The following is a 21,693-nucleotide window of genomic DNA, read 5'->3' as shown; positions in this document are numbered from 1 at the left end:
AGTTGACTGCATCACCATGACGGGTTAGTCACCATGAGGGGTTAGTGATCAGTTCTCAATGTATGTTAGCATACAACCTCACACCAAGCACCAGACAGACATACATACATACACACACACACTGTGGTGACCAGACATGTGTATACGGATAGCCGACGTGTGTGATGCACCACACCTGCCGACATCATGCTTCCCACACTGCAGTATGTACAGATCTCTACAACGGTGTACAGGGATGTGTAACAACTGGGATGTAATCCCCACGATATGTGGCATCTGTGGTCACACATTCGGACACACATGGCAGTGCTGGGAATGATACACCTGCCATATGATGAGACGTTTGATAGACATGCAGCGGTATTGTCCGAATTATGTGTACCAACGCTATGGCTGGAAATTGTGCTGCTATATGCACACAGGAGGATGTAGGTGTTACAGGTGTCATGTGACATACAGTTGGTAACACCTGACCGCTGTGTATGCGTTATGTCAGCATCGTCAAGTAGCAGTGACATAATGTACTGTTTGCACATGGCATGGTAGGATGGCGTGTGATACAACTGTGAGCCATCCCCTGCACACATACATCTACACAGGTGGATCACCACTTTATGTACACACATCCCTCCATACGTGCTGTCTGTATGTCACCGTATACAGGTGTCAATGATGGGGCTGCATTGCAACTGCATGTTGTAGTTAGGCGCAACTATGTTACAGACATCGGCCACTGCACATGCATGGTTGCTGCATGCACAGTACAGATTTCACATGTGTCTCCTGTTGCCATGTTTGTATGCATTGCTATTGTTGGACATGTGTGTTGACATACATAACACATGGACTGTGGTATGATATCACGGGTGTCACGGGCGACCAGTACAAGGGTATGTGTCCCAGTCAACATTGCTACCCCCTGTATTGTGAGCATTCAACAGACATGGACCCACCTTCCATTTGCGTGCGTATCATTGCTTAGGCTACTGTTCTGCACGGGGCACAGCAAAGGCTATGCTATGTATGTATGTGTTGTGTGTGCAGTCCATGCACACATCCACAAAAATCACATGTATGACATATCCAGACGTGTGTTCATTGGTGTACAGCAACAGTCATGTGTCACAGCTGTGTAAGGGCTGTGATATGTCTTGAGCTGACCTGTTCATGTATACTGGTATCATTGCAATGCATAACACCTGTTGGAACCCTGTCGGTACATGTGTACTCTGCACAGTTGGTGTAGACTTCTGTACAGCCAACTGGTCATATGTCACACAGTGTTGTGGTATTGTAAGGCTGTGTATTGCTGCACTGATGACATGGTGATGTCTTGAGAGCTACAGTGTACACTGCAGTGTGTACATCTGTGACCTGCACCTGTGACAGCTGTGATGGCAGCTGAGTGTGTACAGGTCACTGCATGTGTGTGACCGCCCTGTGCGTGAGGACAGTTATACCTTACTGTGCCCTTCCATGTGTACACTCCATCTGCATGCAAGATGGCACTTTGCAACTGCTACGTGTGTGAGCATGCCCAGTACACTGTTGTGTAGATGGACACACAGTACAGTCCAAGTACACTGTTGTGTAGATGGACACACGGTACAGTCCAGACTGAGCCCTTCCATATTTACACTCCATCTACATGCAAGACGGCCCTTTGCAACTGCTAAGTGTGTGAGCATGCCCAGTACGCAGTCCAAATGGAGCCCTTCCATCGTTACACTTCATCTGCATGCAAGATGGCCCTTTGCAACAGCTAAGTGTGTGAGCATGCCCAGTACGCAGTGGTGTAGATACACACACAGTACAGTCCAAACTGAGCCCTTGCGTATTGAGACCCTGTCTGCATGCAAGATGGCCCTGTGCAACTGCGAAGTGTGTGAGTATGCCCAGTACGCTGTTGTGTAGATCGACACACAGTACAGTCTGAACAGACGTGTATTACCAGGCGTGTGTCCATGGCCAGTGACACCTTGTGTCGGTGATGTCCCTCTGTGCATGGGCATGGCCGTTGACATCCTGTATTGCCATGATGGTCATCCAGGCAACAGATCTCCATATTCAATGTCAGGATGGATACCTACCAAGTACACACTGGGCGACTATCTTGAAGGGTGTACTGTCTGTGGTGCGTCCCGTGTCTATGTATTGTTGTAGTGCTCCGTACATCTTTAGTTGCAACGATTACACACTGCCGTGTGTTTGTGTACATCTACCGTGGGAAAGTAATATGTCTGATCGTACACACTCTATACAATCCCTGCTGGCATCCTGGCCTTTGCGGATGATGACAAGTGCCTAGAAGAATGGCTGTGGAACTGCTGTGTTTAGTAATCTCGGTAGCACATTCTGTAAATGCGTCATGCTGTAGTGTGATAGGGTAGTAGGTGTATGTTCGATTCCCAGCCCTGCCAAGTGTGTGTGTGTGTGTGTGTGTGTGTGTGTGTGTGTGTGTGTGTGCGCATGCTCCTGTCCACCTGGGGACTCAAGTTATGCTTTTAGACACCTCACACCACAGATATGTCCTGCCGACGTCTTTGCCTTTGCGGATGATGACACGTGCCTAGAAGAATGGCTCTGGGACTGCGTTCTGTAAATGCGTTATGCTGTAGTGTGATAGGGTAGGTAGGTGTATGTTCAACTCCCAGCCCTGCCAAGTGTGTGATGTGTGTGTGTGTGTGTGTGTGTGTGTGTGTGTGTGTGTGTGTGTGTGTGTGCATGATCCCATCTGCCTGGGGACTCAAGTTATGCTTTTAGATGCCTTACACCACAGATATATTCTGCCGACGTCTTTGCCTTTGCAGATGATGACACGCACCTAGAAGAATGGCTCTGGGACTGCTGTGTTTAGTAATCTCGGTAGCACGTTCTGTAAATGCGTCATGCTGTAGTGTGATAGGGTAGTGAGGTGTATGTTCGACTCCCAGCTCTGCCAATTGTGTGTGTGTGTGTGTGTGTGTGTGTGTGTGTGTGTGTGTGTGTGTGTGTGCGCATGCTCCCGTCTGCCTGGGGACTCAAGTTATGCTTTTAGATGCCTCACACCACAGATATATCCTGCCGACGTCTTTGCCTTTGCGGATGATGACACGCGCCTAGAAGAATGCCTCTGGTACTGCTGTGTTTAGTAATCTTGGTAGCGCATTCTGTAAATGCATTATACTGTAGTGTGATAGGGTAGGTCGGTGTATGTTCGACTCCCAGCCCTGCCAAGTGTGTGTTGTGTGTGTGTGTGTGTGTGTGTGTGTGCATGCTCCTGTCTGCCTGGGGACTCAAGTTATGCTTTTAGATGCCTCACACCACAGATATATCCTGCTGACATCTTTGCCTTTGCGGATGATGACACACGCCTAGAAGAATGGCTCTGGGACTGCTGTGTTTAGTAATGTCGGTAGCGCGTTCTGTAAATGCGTTATGCTGTAGTGTGATAGGGTAGTTAGGTGTATGTTCAACTGCCAGCCCTGCCAAGTGTGTGTGTGTGTGTGTGTGTGTGTGTGTGTGTGTGTGTGTGTGTGTGTGTGTGTGCGCGCATGCTCCCGTCCACCTGGGGACTCAAGTCATACTTTTAGATGCCTCACACCACAGATATTTCCTGCCGACGTCTTTGCCTTTGCGGATGATGACACGCACCTAGAAGAATGCCTCTGGTACTGCTGTGTTTAGTAATCTTGGTAGCACGTTCTGTAAATGCGTTATGCTGTAGTGTGATAGGGCAGGTAGGTGTATGTTCGACTCCCAGCCCTACCAAGTGTGTGTGTTTCCAGCTGCATGACAACAGTACATTGCTTTTACAGTATTCACTCACCATAACAACCGTGCGGCGTCTTTGCCTTTGATGCTGCTGTCTGCAGGCTAGACGTATGCCTGTGTGAATGCTGTGATCTACTAATCACGGTTGCACGTTCTGTAACTGCGTAATGCTGTTGTGTGGTACAATGGTTACATTTGTGTTCTGCTTCCAACCCTGCCACGTGTGTTGTTGCTTTTACAGTATTCACTAAAAATAACATCCGTGCGGTGTCTTTGCCTTTGATGCTGCTGTCTGCAGGCTAGACGTATGCCTGCGTGAATGCTGTGATCTAGTAATCACGGTTGTATGTTCTGTAACTGTGTAATGCTGTTGTGTGGTACAATGGTTACATTTGTGTTCTGCTTCCAACCCTGCCACATGTGTTGTGTGTGTGTGTGTGTGTGTGTGTGTGTGTGTGTGTGTGTGTGTGTGTGTGTGTGTGTGTGTGTATGTCTGTATCTATCTACATATATATATATATATATATATATATATATATATATATATATATATATATATATATATATATATATATATATATATATATATATATATATATGTATGTTGAGATTATCACTCTTGAATGTGCTGCATTATCTGTACGTGATCACCTTGGATGTATGTACATGTGCTATGGCTCTGTGATAGTGCACATACTGTGTGCTGTAGTGATGGTGGGTTATACTTGTGTAGTGACCGGTTATTGTGTTGCTGGGTATTACAAGGGGCATTGGAAACAATGTTAGTACAGCACCTATGCATGGTCGTATGCACATCTCGGTGACAGTCAGCAGTGGTTATCACTTTGCAGGGGGAGTGTGGCTCATATCCGTATGTCGTAACTGACAATTCTATGCAACTCAGGTTAACATTACTGACTCACGTTTATCCACAGGTTGTGGTACAGATCCCAGGACTGTATGTGTATACAGAGACAGGTGCAGAACTGGGTTAGTGTTGGATGCATGGAGGGCTGTCCATAGCCAGTAATGGCGATCTCTACAGCCTGGCAGGTACAGTCTGTGACTGTCCCACAACCTCCTGTATATGGCTGACACCTGCTGTACTTGTGTATATGCAGATACACACACATACCACAAGCAGCTAGGGCTATCACATACACAATCCCATTGCATCACCATTGGGCCATGCAATAACTGTTGTCCCACACACACACACACACACACACACACACACACACACACACACACACACACACACACACACACACACACACACACACACACACACACCTACGTGTAAACTGGATGGCTCAATAACAGCTCTGGAATTATAACACCACACCCTATGCATATGATGTCATCTGTGCCACCACCTGTGATGTGTAACATTGATGCAAGATCAGACTAACCTGGTGCTGATGCACACGGTGGCTTTATTCCACTGTATTGATGTTAGACTGCTGTTAACACAAACTGAAATACTTCCAGGTGTATATCAGCAGGCATGATGCATTGCAGCTGTGTCCATCAATGTAGCATAGTTTACAGCACTGTTAATTCTGATGTTGTATTCTCCATCCATGTGCCATTTCACTAATGTGTGTAGTATTGGCAGCATGTGTGAGTGTGCAGTACGTGTGTGATGTGTGTAGTACACATGTATACATAATTACAAACACGTACACTGGCATACCCAACATTACACGGGCTTCACCATTTGTACACTAGCCTACTCATTCTTCAACACATGCACACAGGCTGGCACGCGTGCACACATGCATACTCGGGCTTACTGGCGCGCACAGGTGTGGACACACTGTGGGCAGGTTTGCAGGTAACATCGCTGGTATCCATGGCGTACACCGTCAGTCTCCTGACTTACCTAGGATACCTCATAACACGCCTCTTCCACTGAGTACTGACAGCAAACATGTGACACTGCTCCAGTAAGAGTACAGTGTTTTATACATACACACTGATGTTGTCACCTATCTTATACTCTACTCGTCCCCTTATCCCACACTACACTGTAGAGGCTTAGGCCCATATGGCGTGACATGTTGTGCTTCACTATCCTCAGCCTCACTTGCATCAGATTGCCTACTATGCTTCATTACATCTCAGGCAGAGCGCTTCCACACATGACAACCAGTATGCAGTAGCCATGTTGTCTCCAGCTTGCCATTCATCTGCATGGCGTACTAACATCTAACTAAACCTAAATTTGTATTGTATATTATACATATTTGACTTGTTTTGAAGCACAGCGCGTTCCCGTGGCGCTGTGCTACTCTTCCACACCGGAGATCAGGGGAGGATAACTACAGTTTTATTGATATCCAATGGACAATAATGCCACTGGCCTTAGATTTGGATATTGGCATGCTTCTTCGACTGTATTCATAACGTATTTGCAGCTGTCATTGCTCCATTTAGCAATGTGCAGAACGTTAGTCGCCTATCATCCGGGTACATTTCTGCACATAACACTGCTCTTGCACGGACAGCTGACTGTTTCATGTATCACATATTTGCATAGCTTTCACATACAACTGGGGTATGTTGCAAATGCCAACATTGTCTGTGCAACGTTTGTGTTATGGGCGGTCTTACATGCCCCTACAGGAGTTTGCTGAATAGCTTGACAGACATCTTTCCATGCTGTACTCTCACTGTACGCCAGAGGCTTCGTGTATCATGGCCTAGGCTTTGCTGTGTGTTATGTCTATTTGTGGTGTGTGTATGGCTGTGGGTATGTCCCACTGCCATCATTTGTACAGGTGACAGCCCTATGGGTACTTCATGTAGACTGCTGTGTCATTTGACATGTCAGCACATACCTGCAGCCAATACTGAACTTCCTACTGCAGCGCTTTTCATACCTTCTGAGTTATGTTGCAGTCGACAATGCTGTTTCCTCAGACATGTATCCATTTCTGATCATACCTCTCAACCTCCTAGAGCAACAATCTGGACAAAGCCTAAAATGATGGTGGGACAAATAGGGGCGGATTTTAAATATTGCTCTTACAAACGTAGATAGTTGACGGAATAATAGGTTTTGCAGTAGTATGACTTTTCTGAGGATTTGGAGTCTTAAACTCAACTGTTTGTCATTATTGAATGACATCAGTTCTTGGGTATTTGTCAGAAAGGTACAGATTTTAAGAAGAACACCCCAAACATATGGGGCATAACCCTGCACATTCTGCGTAAATCTGAACAGTTGCGAAGTATGTTTCTGATAAAGGATAGCAATTTGCTTACACCAATACGCACAAAGTATGGAGGCATCACAGGACAGATGCCATTACATTTATATTGCAGGACACACCCATCCAGAGGGTTGTAGTCCTCACAGAGGCCAACAGGTGCTTATCCGCACTACTTATTCTATCATGTACCTTATGTGTACGCCGGTATTAGCGCTTTACGTCAGTGGCAGTGCTCACGCACAGTATGGGGGACTGGACACTGTATCGGTGACACTGCATGACACCCTGAGGGACACCTGTCTTTTGAGTCTATTACCTTCCACATTGACTTTCACAGGGCATACGTTGCCATTAACATATGCCGAGGTACATGCTTTAGACTTGTACATGTTTTGTTATTTGTCCTGACGTCTTTCTTCTCACCTGTCCACCTAGTATCACTAGTTCTGTTCCTTTATTTAGGACAGGTTACCTTAATACCTCTCACCTGTACACATTATGGGTAAACGACCCGAGGTTTGACCTATGATCTTGTTACATTTGTCATAATATTGTGCCTTTCTGGTAAATTACTGGCAAGGCATTATGGACTGTGCGGTTAGATGATAATGACTGACATTTCTATGTCATGATTACTAACCCTCATAACATTCATATTCCTGACTACGCCATTATTCTATCAATGTTCTGACTTTGTCTGGGGTATATCTAATATAGTCCCTATTTGTATTTCATGAACTATGCCTTAGTCCAGCTGTCTTATTCTGACAGTTTGGCAGGTATGGTTGCCATCTTGGTCGTACACATGTCCATCCATGATAATCACCTACATGACACTGATATAGGTCCCTACATATTCCCACAATGGTTTACACAATATCCAGTAGATGGTTTGAAGCTTTATTGAGAATATAGGCGTGTGCTATACCCACATCACTCCCATGGAGCGGACCTAATAAATCTGTGCCAACCAACACCTAGGCCCATTTCTGCATACCCATGATTCCCATACCTGACACCCTCCACAGTACCCATTAGACATGTTTAATGTGGTGGTACTAAAGTGTGGAGACACTTCTAAGCACTCCCCACTCTCCAGATATCAGGTCGTACGTCATACATTCTATCGACACATGTGTTATTACCTTTGCACCTGCTACTGTTGCATGTACAGCTATATCGTATTTGCAGGGGACACTTCTTTGGCATCAGTGATGGTTGACACTTCGTATGGATCAATTTTTGGGGTCCTGCAATGGACACCTATATTCATGTTTAAAGTGTAGAACTTGCCGGCCTGTCACACTGGTACTTTCCGGTCAATGGTTTGGAAAGCAACGGTTTATTCACCTTTCGTGCATGTCTGTTTGTCTACCCATAATAGCTATACGTGGCCTATTTATGTACATGTGTTATATCTACAGGGACATATGTTTGTACTGTATACATATATACATGTACATTCCTCATTTCATAATTTGCTTTGGTTTACGCCTGTGGATTATATGTATACACATATATCTATATCCATACCATACCTTTCAACTGTACAGATTGTCGACACCCCAAAAAAAAAAAAGTGTTGAGGTGAGGACCCTTGCCTATGTGGTCATCACCCTCACAGTACTGTGCACCCACACGACACGACACAAAGAACATGTACAGGTAGCCATTGTGGCTGAGACTGATCGCATCAACAGGGTAGTGGACTGCATCACCATGAGGGGTTTGGGATCCTGTGTGTTCTGTATGGTAGCATACACCCTCACTCCATGCACCAGACAGCCATACATACCTATATACACACACACACACTGTGGAGACCACTAATGTCATACACATATGGATAGCTGATGTGTGTGATACACACACCACACCTGCCTATGTCATGCTTTCCACACTGCAGTATGTACAGATCTCTACAACAGTGTACACGGGTGTGTAACAATGTGGATGTATTTCCCACCATATGTGGCATATATGGTCACACAAGCAAACACACATGGCAGTACTGTGAATGATACACCTGCTATATGATGATACATCTGCCAGACATGCAGCAGTATTGGCCGCATTATGTATACCAACGCTACCTTCGGCAATTGTGCTGTTATATGCACACGTGAGGATGTAAGTGTTACAGTGTCAAGTGATGTACTGTGGGTTACACCTGACCGCTGTGTAGGTTTTATGTCTCCACCGTCTAGTAACGGTAACATAGCATACTGTTTGCACATGTAATGGTAGGATGGTGTGTGACACACCTGTGAGCCATCCCCGGCAAACATCCATCTACACAGGTGGATCACCACTTTATATACACACATCCATCCATACCTGCTATACATCCTACCATATTGTCAGTATGTCACCATATACAGGTGTCAATGATGGGGCTGCATTACAACTGCATGTTGTAGTTAGACACAGATGGGTTACTTACATCAGCTACTGCAAATGCATGGTAGCAGCATGCACACTACAGAATGTACATGTGTGTTGGTCCTACATGCCTGTCATGTAGCCATGTTTGTATGCATTGCAATTGGTGGACATGTGTGTTGACATACATAACACATGGACTGTTGTATGATATGATGGGTGTCATGGGTAACTAGTACAGAAGGAATGTGTACTCGGTCAACATTGCTACTTCATGTACTGTTAGCATTCAACAGCCATGGACCCACCTTCCATTTGCATGCGTATGATTGCCGTAGCCACTTGTCTGCACCTAGGACAGCAAAAGCTATGCTATGTACATATGTGTTGTGTGTGTGGTCCTTGCACATATCCACTGCAATAACATGTATGACATAGCCAAACATGTGTGTTCATTGGTGTACAGCGACAGTCATCTGTCACAGCTGTGTAAGACCCAGGGTCCCTGGTATGTGTAGAGCCGACCTGGTTATGTACAGTGGTATCATTGCAATGCATAACACATGATGGAACCCTATTGGTACATGTGTAGTCTGCACAGTTGCTGTAGACCTATGTACAGTCCACTGGTCATGAGTCACACGGTGTTGTGTTAATGTATGGCGGTATGTTTCTGGTCCCATGACATGGTGATGTCTGAGGGCTACATTGTACATTGTGGTGTGTACCTCTGTGATCTGCACCTGAGACATCTGTGACAGCTCCTGAGTGTGTACTGGTCAATACATGTGAGTGGCCTTCATGTACGTGGGGACAGTAATATCATACTGTGCCCTTCTGTGTTTATAATCCGTGTGCATGCAAGACGGCCCTTTGCAACTGCTAAGTGTGTGAGCATGCCCAGTACGCCATTGTGTAGATGGACACACAGTACATTCCAAACAGACGAGTGATACTACGCTTGTGGGCATGGCCATTGACATCCTGTATAGCGATGGTGGTCCTCCAGTCAACAGATGTCCATTTTCAATGTCACGATGGATGCCTACATTGAACACAATGGTTGCTGACTTGAAGGGTGTACTGTCTGTGGCGCGTCCCGTATCTATGTAGTGTTGTTCTAGTGCTCCGTAGATATTTAGTTGCCCCGATCACACCACTGCCGTGTGTTTGTCTACGTCTACCTTAGGGCAGTAATATGCTTTCAGACTGCTCACTCTCTATACATTCCCTATCAGCGTCTTTGCCTTTGAGGATGATGTCACCCACCTAGAAGTATGCCTCTGGTAGTGCTGTGCTCAGTAATCTCAGTAGTGCATTCTGTAAATGCGTAATGCTGTAGTATGATAAGGTAGTTAGGTGTATGTTCGACTCCCAGCCCTGTCAAGTGTGTGTGTGTGTTTCCAGCTGCCTGGGGACACAGTCATTCTTTTAGATGCCTCACACCACATACATTCCCTATTGGCATCTTTGCCTTTGTGGATGATGTCACCCACCTAGAAGTATGCCTCTGGGAGTGCTGTGTTCAGTAATCTCGGTAGCATGTTCTGTAAATGCATAATGCTGTAGTGTGATAAGGTAGTTAGGTGTATGTTCAACTCCCAACCCTGTGTGTGTGTGTGTGTGTGTGTGTGTGTGTGTGTGTGTGTGTGTGTGTGTGTGTGTGTGTGTGTGTGTGTGTGTGTGTTTCCAGCTGCCTGGGGACACAGTCATTCTTTTAGATGCCTCACACCGCATACATTCCTTATCGGCGTCATTGCCTTTGCGAATGATGTCACCCACCTAGAAGTATGCCTCTGGGAGTGCTGTGTTCAGTAATCTCAGTAGCGCATTCTGTAAATGCGTAATGCTGTAGTGTGATAAGGTAGTTAGGTGTATGTTCGACTCCCAGCCCTGTCAAGTGTGTGTGTGTGTGTGTGTGTGTGTGTGTGTGTGTGTGTGTGTGTGTGTGTGCATATGTGCATTTCCAGCTGCTCGGGGACACAGTCATTCTTTTAGATGCCTCACACCACATACATTGCCTACCGGCATCATTGCCTTTGCGGATGATGTCACCCACCTAGAAGTATGCCTCTGGGAGTGCTGTGTTCAATAATCTTGGTAGCACGTTCTGTAAATGCGTAATGCTATAGTGTGATAAGGTAGTTAGGTGTATGTTCAAAACCCAGCCCTGTCAAGTGTGTGTATGTGTGTTTGTGTGTGTGTGTGTGTTTCCAGCTGCCTGGGGACACAGTCATTCTTTTAGATGCCTCACACCACATACATTCCCTATCGGCGTCTTTGCTTTTGCGGATGATGTCACCCACCTAGAAGTATGCCTCTGGGAGTGCTGTGTTCAGTAATCTTGGTAGTGTGTTCTGTAAATGCGTAATGCTGTAGTGTGATAAGGTAGTTAGGTGTATGTTCGACTCCCAGCCCTGTCAAGTGTTTGTGTGTGTTTCCAGCTGCCTGGGGACACAGTCATTCTTTTGGATGCCTCACACCACATACATTCCCTATCTGCTTCTTTGCCTTTGCAGATGATGTCACCCACCTAGAAGTATGCCTCTGGGAGTGCTGTGTTCAGTAATCTCGGTAGTGCGTTCTGTAAATGCGTAATGCTGTAGTGTGATAAGGTAGTTAGGTGTATGTTCGACTCCCAGCCCTGTCAATTGTGTGTGTGTGTGTGTGTGTGTGTGTGTGTGTGTGTGTGTGTGTGTGTGTGTGTGTGTGTGTGTATGTTTCCAGCTGCCTGGGGACATCGTCATTCTTTTAGATGCCTCACACCACATACATTCCCTATAGGCATCTTTGCTTTTGTGGATGATGTCACCCACCTAGAAGTATGCCTCTGGGAGTGCTGTCTTCAGTAATCTCGGTAGCGCATTATGTAAATGCGTAATGCTGTAGTGTGATAAGGTAGTTAGGTCTGTGTTCTAATCCCAATCCTGCCACGTGTGTGTGTGGGTGTTTCCCGCTGCATGACAACAGTACATTGCTTTTACAGTATTCACTCTCCATATAATCCGTATGGTGTCTTTGCCTTTGATGCTGATGTCAGCAAGCTAGACATATGCCTCTGTGACTGCTGTGATCTAGTAATCACGGTGGCGTGTTCTGTATATGCGTAATGCTGTAGTGTGATAAGGTAGTTAGGTCTGTGTTCTAATCCCAACCCTGCCAAGTGTGTGTGTGTGTGTGTGTGTATATATATATATATATATATATATATATATATATATATATATATATATATATATATATATATATATATATATATATATATATATGTATGTGGATATTAGCACTATTGAATGTGCCGCATTTTGTGTACATGATCACCTTGGATGTATCTATATCTGCTATGGGTCTGTGATAGTGCACATACTGTGTGCTGTAGTGATCCTGGGTTATAGTTGTGTAGTGACCAGTTATTTTGTTGCTGGGTATTACAAGGGACATTATAAACAATGATAGTACGGCACCTTTAAACGGTCATGTGCACATCTCAGCAACAGTCAGCAGTGGTTATTACTTTGGAGGATGAGTATGGCTCATATAACTATGTATTAAATGACAATACTCTGCAAATCAGGTTAACATTACTGACTCCCGTTTATCCACAGGTTGTGATACAGATCCCAAGACTGTATGTGTATACATTGCCAGGTGCAGGACTGGAATATTGTTGAATGCATGGAGGGGTGTCCATGGCCAGAAATGGCGATCTGTACAGCCTGGCAGGTACAGTCTGTGACTGTCCCACAACCTCCTGTATATGGCTGACACATGCTATACCTGTGTATGTGCAGATACACACACGTACCACAAACAGTTAGGGCTATCACATACACAATTCCCATTGCATCACCATTGGGCCATGCAATAACTGTTGTCCCACACACACACTCACACACACACACACACACACACACACACACACACACACACACACACACACACACACACACACCTACGTGTAAACTGGATGGCTCAATGGCATCTCTGGAATTGTAGCACCATGCCCTTTGCATATGATGTCACCTGTGCCACTACCTGTGATGTGGAACATTGATGCAAGATCAGAGTAACCTGGTGCTGATGCACACGGTGGCTTTATTCCACTGTACTGATGTTACACTGCTGTTAACACAAACTGAGATACTTCCAGGTGTATATCAGCAGGCATGATGCATTGCAGCTGTGACCATCAATGTAGCATAGTTTACAGCACTGTTAATTCTGATGTTGTATTCTCCATTCATGTGCCATTTCACTGATGTGTGTACTATTGGCAGCATGTGTGAGTGTGCAGTATGTGTGTGATGTGTGTAGTACACATGTATACATAATACAAACATGTACACTGGCATACATGACATTACACAGGCTTCACCATTCGTACAGTAGCCTACTCATTCTTCCACATGCGCACACAGGCTGACACGCACACACACATGCGTCCTCGGGCTTACTGGCGCTCACGGGCACAGACACACTGTGGGTAGGGTTGCAGTACACCGTGAGTCTCCTGACTTACCTAGGATACCTCATAACACGGCTCTTCCCTGAGTACTGACAGCAAACATGTGACACTGCTCCGGTAAGAGTACAGTGTTTTATACATACACACTGATGTTGTCACCTATCTTGTACTCTACTCATCTCCTTATCCCACACTACACTGTTGAGGCTTAGGCCCATATGGAGTGACATGTTGTGCTTCACTATCCTCAGCCTCACTTGCATCAGATTGACTACAAATGCTTCGTTACATCTCAGGCAGAGCGCTTCCACACATGATAACCAGTATGCAGTAGCCATGTTGTCTCCAGCTTGCCATTCATCCGCATGGCGTACTAACATCTAACTAAATCTACATTTGTATTGTATATTATACATATTTGAGTTGTTTTGAAGCGCAGCGTGTTCCTGTGGCGCTGCGCTACACTTCCACACCGGAGATCGGGGAGGACAACTACAGTTTTATTGATATCCAATGGACAATAATGCCACTGGCCTTAGATTTGGATATTGGCATGCTTCTTCCACTGTGTTCATACCGTATTTGCAGCTGTCATTACTCCATTTAGCAACGTGCAGAATGTTAGTCGCCTATCATCCGGGTACATTTCTGCACATAACACTGCTCTTGCACGGACAGATGACTGTTTCATGTATCACATATTTGCATAACTTTCACATACAACTGGGGTATGTTGCAAATGCTAACATTGTCTGTGCAACGTTCATGTTACGGGGGTTCTTACATGCCCCTACAGGAGTTTGCTGCATAGCTTGGCAGACATCTTTCCTTGCTGTACTCTCACTGTACTCGTACATGCCAGAGGTTCATGTATCATGGCCTAGGCTTTGCTGTGTGTTATGTCTGTTTGTGGTGTGTGCATGGCTGTGGGTATGTCCCACTGCCATCATTTGTACAGGTGACAGCCCTATGGGTACTTCATGTAGACTGCTGTGTCATTTGACATGTCAGCACATACCTGCGGCCAATACTGAACTTCCTACTGCAGCACTTTTCATACCTTCTGAGTTATGTTGCAGTCGACAATGCTGTTTCCTCAGACATCTATCTGTTTCTGATCATACCTCTCTACCTCCTAAAGCAACAATGTGGACAAAGCCTAAAATGATGGCGGAACATGTAGGGGCGGATTTTAAATAATGTTCTTACAAACGTAGATAGTTGACAGAATAATCGCTTTTGCAGTAGTATGACTTTTCTGAGGATTTGGAGTCTTAAAGTCAACTGTTTGTCATTATTGAATGACATCAGTTCTCAGGTATTTGCCAGAAAGGTACAGATTTTAGGACGAACACACCAAACATATGAGGCATAACCCTTCACATTCTGCGTAAATCTGAACAGTTGCGAAGTATGTGTCTGATACAGGATATCAATATTCTTACACCAATATGCACAAAGTATGGTGGCATCACAGGACAGATGCCATTACATTTATATTGCAGAACACACCCACCCAGAGGGTTGTAGTCCTCACAGAGGCCAACAGGTGCTTAACCGCACTACTTATTCTATCATGTACCTTATGTGTATGCCAGTATTTGCGCTTTACGTCAGTGGCAGTGCTCACGTACGAGTATGGGTGACTGGACACTGTATCAGTGACACTGCATGACACCCTGAGGGACACCTGTCTTTTCAGTCTATTGCCTTCCACATTGACTTTCACAGGGCATACGTTGTCATTCACATATGTCGAGGTACATGCTTTAGACTTGTACATGTTTTGTCATTTGTCCTGACATCTTTCTTCTCACCTGTCCACTTAGTATCACTAGGTCTGTTCCTTTATTTAGGACAGGTTACCTTAATACCTCTCATCTGTACACATTATGGGTACACGACCCGTGGTTTGACCTATGATCTTGTTACATTTGTCATAATATTGTGCATTTCTGGTAAATTACTGGCAAGGCATTACAGACTGTGCGGTTAGATGATAATGACTGACATTTCTATGTCATGATTAGTAACCCTCATAACATCCGTATTCCTGACTACGCCAGTATTCTCTCAATGTTCTAACTTTGTCTGGGGTATATCTAATATAGTCCCCCTATTTGTATTTCATGTACTATGCCTTAGTGCAGCTCTCTTATTATGACAGTTTGGCAGGTATGGTTACCATGTTGGTCGTACGGATGTCCATCCATGATAATCGCCTACATGACACTGATCATACCTATCAACTGTACAGATTTTTGCAGACTGTCCAGAGTTTTTCCTTATATATTTGGTCTATTTTTCATAATATTGTGGTTTTATGGTAAGTCATTGGCAAATTATTGAGGCTTAAAATCTGGACATAATGACAGACATTTGCGTTTCAGACTTGACACTCTTCAGACAATTCATGCTACTGCAAAATCTGTTATTCTATCAAATTTCTTTAATTGTAAGAGCCATATTTAATAAATGTACCTATTTTTGGGCCTTTATCCCTCCATTATTGATGGCTTTGTCCAGATGTCTTGGTCTAAGAGGTTGAGAGGTATGACACTGATATAGGTCCCTGCATATTCCCACAATGGTTTACACAATATCCAGTAGATGGTTTGAACAGTTATTGAGAATATAGGCGTGTGCTATACGCACATCACTCCCATGGGGCGGACCTCATAAATCTGTGCCAACCAACACCTAGGCCCATTTCTGCATACCCATGATTCCCATACCGGACACCCCTCCACAGTACCCATTACACATGCTTAATGTGAGCGGTAATAAAGTCTGGAGACACATCTAAGCTCTCCCTACTCTCTGGATATCAGGTCGTACGTCATACATTGTATCGATACGTGTTATTACCCTTGCACCTGCTACTGTTGCATGTACAGCTATATCGTATTTGCAGCTGTCACTTCTTCGGCATCAATGACGGTTGACTTTTCGTATGGATCAATTTTTGGGGTCCTGCAAAGGACACCTATATTCATGTTTAAAGTGTAGAACTTACCGGCCTGTCACACTGATACTTTCCGGCCAATGGTTTGGAAAGCAGCGGTTTATTCACCCTTCATGCATGTCCGTTTGTCTACCCATAATAGCTATACTGTGGTTTATTTATGTACATGTGTTATATCTACAGGGACATATGTTTGTTGTGTATACATATATACATGTACATTCCTCATTTCATAATTTGCTTTGGTTTACGTCTGTGGATTATGCGTATACACATATATCTATATCCATACCATACCTTTCAACTGTACAGATTGTCACAGAATGTACAGCTGTTTGCCTCTTATCTTCAGTCTGTTTTTCATAACCTTGTGTCTATCTGGCAATTTAGTGGCATTTAATTAAAGACTGACATTGGGAAATAATGACAAGCAGTTCAGGATACGACTTCATACCCTTCAGAGAATCCATGCTACTGACACACCTGTTATTCTATCCACTTTCTATGTTTGTTTTGGCACATATCTCGGGATTGTCCCTATTTGTACCACTAGTTTGCATGGCTTTGTCTGGTTTCATACTTTATGGGGTTAACAGGTTTGAGCCATGTATATATAACATGGAGGAAACAGCATTCATTTGCTATGCTGTGAGGGGATCACACACGCGCAGGCGCACTTGCATATACATATTGTGGGTTACATATGTTTAATAGATATTTGTGCTTACGTGGCCTTTCCTACTTCTGACCGTAACACTTACATATCTGTAGTCTGGTTTACAGACTGATGCGAAACACATGGTTCACCTTCACATATTTAAATGTGTGTACAGCACAAATGCATTCATTACACTTTAAAGTTATATGTGCAGTGGTCGTAGGTCAACCAGGACTACATTCACGTTGGCCGGATGCCGGAAACATTATTCTGTTGCTGTTCTACCTCATTGATATGCATACCCATAGTACTTAGCTACATCAACATACGCTTCACCGCTTCACGTACAACACAGGCATCCATTCTCCTGCTGGGAAAAACGCGGTGCTACATATTACACATTCCCTATTGCCTACTGCTGTGGACCCCAGCTGCATTGTTAATCACTCCAAGGATATGCAGAACACCAAGGCATATAGTCATGGCACATACAGGTCTCTGATTGTCAGGGTCTTCATGTAGTGATCTGGGTTTAGGCTTGTCCGCCTGGTGAATGGAACTTCCCTGGCCGAGTTCAAATGTCAGACGAAGCATATGGACAGGGGGCTTATCCCTAGAATGAACATTTTATCTGTATTTATAGACACAGGTGTTTGGGCACCTGTCAGGAGCTTATTCTGTTGGCACTACATATTATGGGTGGGGTTGTTACGGTCCATACTCCATGGTGAGGGGGGGGGGGTTTGCATTCAAGTTTGACTATTACCTTTATTCATTCATACGGGGATTATTATCTTGGACATGATGTAATTACAGGCATGCAGTTGTACATTACACAAATGTGAAGGTTTGTTACTGCAAATATGTATGGACCATACCTCTCAACCTCTTATAGCTACAAATCTGCGCAAACCCTACATTATGGGGAGAGTAATAGGGACACATTTTAACTATTGTCCTTACAAGCTTAGAATGTTGATAGAATACTAGATTTTGCATTATCATGACTCTTCTGCAGGATGTGGAGTCTTATACTTAATCCTCATTATTTAGTTACGTCAATCCTCAGCTATTTACCAGACAGACGCAAATTGTCGGGGGCACACACCAACAATATGAGCCAACACTCTGGTCATTCTGCGAATATCAGGACAGTTGAGTGGTATGGTACAGACCTCTGTAATACGCTGTTGTGTTCTGGCACAGCAGTAGCTCGGCATTACAGACAGAAGTCGGAACATGCTTGCAGGCACTTGAGTTTCAGACTTCATAAGCCGGACATTAATGCCATTGTGAAAACTGTTATTCTATAATATTTTAATGTTTATCCATCCAGATGGATATATTCCTGCTTGCACCTGATATAAATTCTAGGGAATCTCACTCCTCTGAGCTCTCCATACTTCTGCTCCTCTCTACCCTCCAGCTTAACCAGACTTAGCTGACACTCACTTGACTCCAAGTATGTAATTGTTGTACATATCTATATTACCACTACAAAACTCTGGATTATTATGCACATTTTATGTATGTGTATTTCTTGACTGTATGAATTTTACTCTTGTATTTTACCTTTAACATTATGTTACCTTTATTTCCTTGTATTGCTTATGGAGTTTTTCTCCCCGGGCGTCCACTGAAACTGGGCACTTCTTGGCCCAGTGGACTTCCCGGGTACTCAAAGTGCACATAAATGAATATATTCTAACAGCTATCTTTGCAAATTGTACCTGCTTTTGGACCTTTGTCTCACTTGAATTCTGTCCAGATATCTAGCTCACACAGGTTGACAGGTATGGTCGGTCACGCCTGCACACAGTAAGTATCCCTCACACTTCATCAGGATTATCCTGTTAATGTCGGTGTCATCCTCACCCTTCTGCCATTTGCCACTATGCAAATGTGTGCACTATATTCTCCCGCCTATTCGTGTCGGGACACGTGCGTCCCGGGAAGGTGTTTTATCCTGGGTACTAGGTTATGCATGTCCACTTAGGTCTGGACAGTGTCTTGGACCTTTACTTCACGTTCCAACTTGTGTCCAGATATCTACCGGATTGGGCATCATGTCATCATACCCATTCTACTATTTACACAGGTTACTTATCCCGTGAGGGATATTCCAAAAATTGGACCAGATCAAAACAAAACCGATATTGAAGAGTATTTTGGCTTTTTGAAAATGTGCAGGGGGTTTAACATGCAGGGGATACTTGGTTTGCAATCCTGGAAATGCCTAGGGTGACAATACCTACTACATATGCGTAGGGGTCACTATGTGTAGCTGTGTCTACAACGAACCAGTAGGCCAAGTACGGCTGGATTTGGTGGATGTTCTGTTACGGGGGTGGGTTGTGTGATGTGGAGGGAATGCTGGGTAGCCCATTATGCAGCCAGGTGTGTTGCATTTGTTATGGCCAGTTCCATCAGGGCCAACCTGTGGGTATGTGACGGTGACATATCTATACATTTGGATCGCACATTTCCATATTCATATGTTTGTGGGATTGTGTTCTACACTATGGACTGTCTGCTTGTCTTGCAGCTGTTTCTCCATGTGTTTGTGTTTCTGTCCACTTCACCCGCTACCCCTCCTATACCTCTGGTTCACCTTTTCTGCATACGACATAGTATCGCCTTTGCAGATTTTACCATTACCCATCCACCCCTCACACGCAGATTCCTCACACCCGATAGCTCACTACTTTGCTTGTTGGGCCATGACACGGCCAGAGTAGCACATTGACTACCCTACAGGTGTCGGGTACATTTATGGTTGTGTGGACTACCCTGCCATGTTTGCTTTCCACGTGCTATACCTCACACACATAGGTACACGGTCATACTTCACTTTCATTACTTGGTTGGTATATCCGGGTACTACCCATTCGGCTGTGTCACATACAAGTTCGGCTTCTACCGCTGACTTCCGGGTTTTGCATACCTGTTGTACTCATTGGGAGGATGGCACCTTTTCCTATGTCCATGCTATTCCTTCCACATATCTGACTGTTGTGGACAATGCCTCCCCACAGTCTACGGTACTGTTTCCACCTTTTCAATTGGCCACGGTGTAACATTTGCGGTGAACACAGCACATTTTACAGGCCGACACATACCCACGGTCAGTTCGGCAGATAGAATTTACAATTCTTGTCTATATCTAAGCTTAGTCTTGTAGCATTTCTGTGGTTTATTCTGTTTCTTTTGACATTTATGTAATATACATACGGATAAATACTGTTTCATGCAACTATTACATGACATCTGAGGGATAATTATGTCCTATAATCTCTGGACATTTGCCATGTTTACAAGTTTGTGTCAGGACACATCTGCCCACAGAGGGACTGTCACTCACAAAGTGGGACAGGTGGTAATCTTAGTCGACGGAACGGATCATACTGTTCCTTTTGGCCTACATGTGTCCTTATTGTTGTAGCTGTTACTATGATCCTGATTCGTTTACATGTGTATTCTATTCCCTATCACATTTGTTATGTGGAATACGGACATACCTTTTGTATGTGACTATTACATCCCTTGTGGGATATGATTCGGACATACACATATCTACATTTCTCCTTGTGTATTTTGTTATGGACACATCTGCACAGCTATGTACCCTCCCTCACATTATGGGTCAGCTGTTGACCCTCTCCATTGGGCTGGACGTATCTCTTGGTGGTGCCCTAACATATGATACATTTTACTTCCACATGGTATAGCTATCAACATTACGTTGGACTACAGGCACACGGTTTTTCTGTCATTTGTTCAAGGGTCAGGACCCGTTATTCCCTACTGTGCATTTGTGTTTGCTTCTTCATTTTCTGTTCACAGGGACTATCTTGCATGCTTTGTATATGTTTCAGTCTCCACGGACACTGATAGGTGCGATTACTATTGCAGACGGGATATAATATTCAGCAGTTTAGGTTGCTCATCGACAGCCGACATTGACACGCCTCCCTCCGCAACTTCATTCCGCCCCATGCACTCGTGCACGTTTCCTTTGCACGTGGCTGTGGCGGCTGCGCGCCTTCATTAATATGCATATGGTGCTACTACTCCATATAGACGCAGCACGGCCGGCGCAAGCCTTACGCCGGCCTTGTGCCGATCTTCATGAATCCGGGGGCATGTTTTTTTTTTTTTAATTTCAAGGTTCTACAATGTCGAGGTTTTGGGTTTGGTATTGTGAACGTCAGGATTGTGGAATTTCAAAATTAAAAGGTGTACCCCTTTTTCA

General features: G+C 44.5%; 1 protein-coding gene across 1 annotated transcript in view; it reads left to right on the top strand.

Moving 5' to 3' along the window:
* Nucleotides 1-21,693, top strand: part of LOC122808968 (immunoglobulin kappa light chain-like) — a 716,203-nt gene that overhangs the window by 629,914 nt on the left and 64,596 nt on the right. The gene's annotated exons all lie outside the window — the stretch shown is intronic.

This window comes from Protopterus annectens, chromosome 8.part0, assembly GCF_019279795.1.
Source record: "Protopterus annectens isolate FY-2018-M chromosome 8.part0, PAN1.0, whole genome shotgun sequence".
Lineage (NCBI taxonomy): Eukaryota > Metazoa > Chordata > Ceratodontiformes > Protopteridae > Protopterus > Protopterus annectens.
The sequence above is the reverse complement of the archived record's forward strand: the minus strand, read 5'-3'. Positions and strand labels throughout refer to the sequence as shown.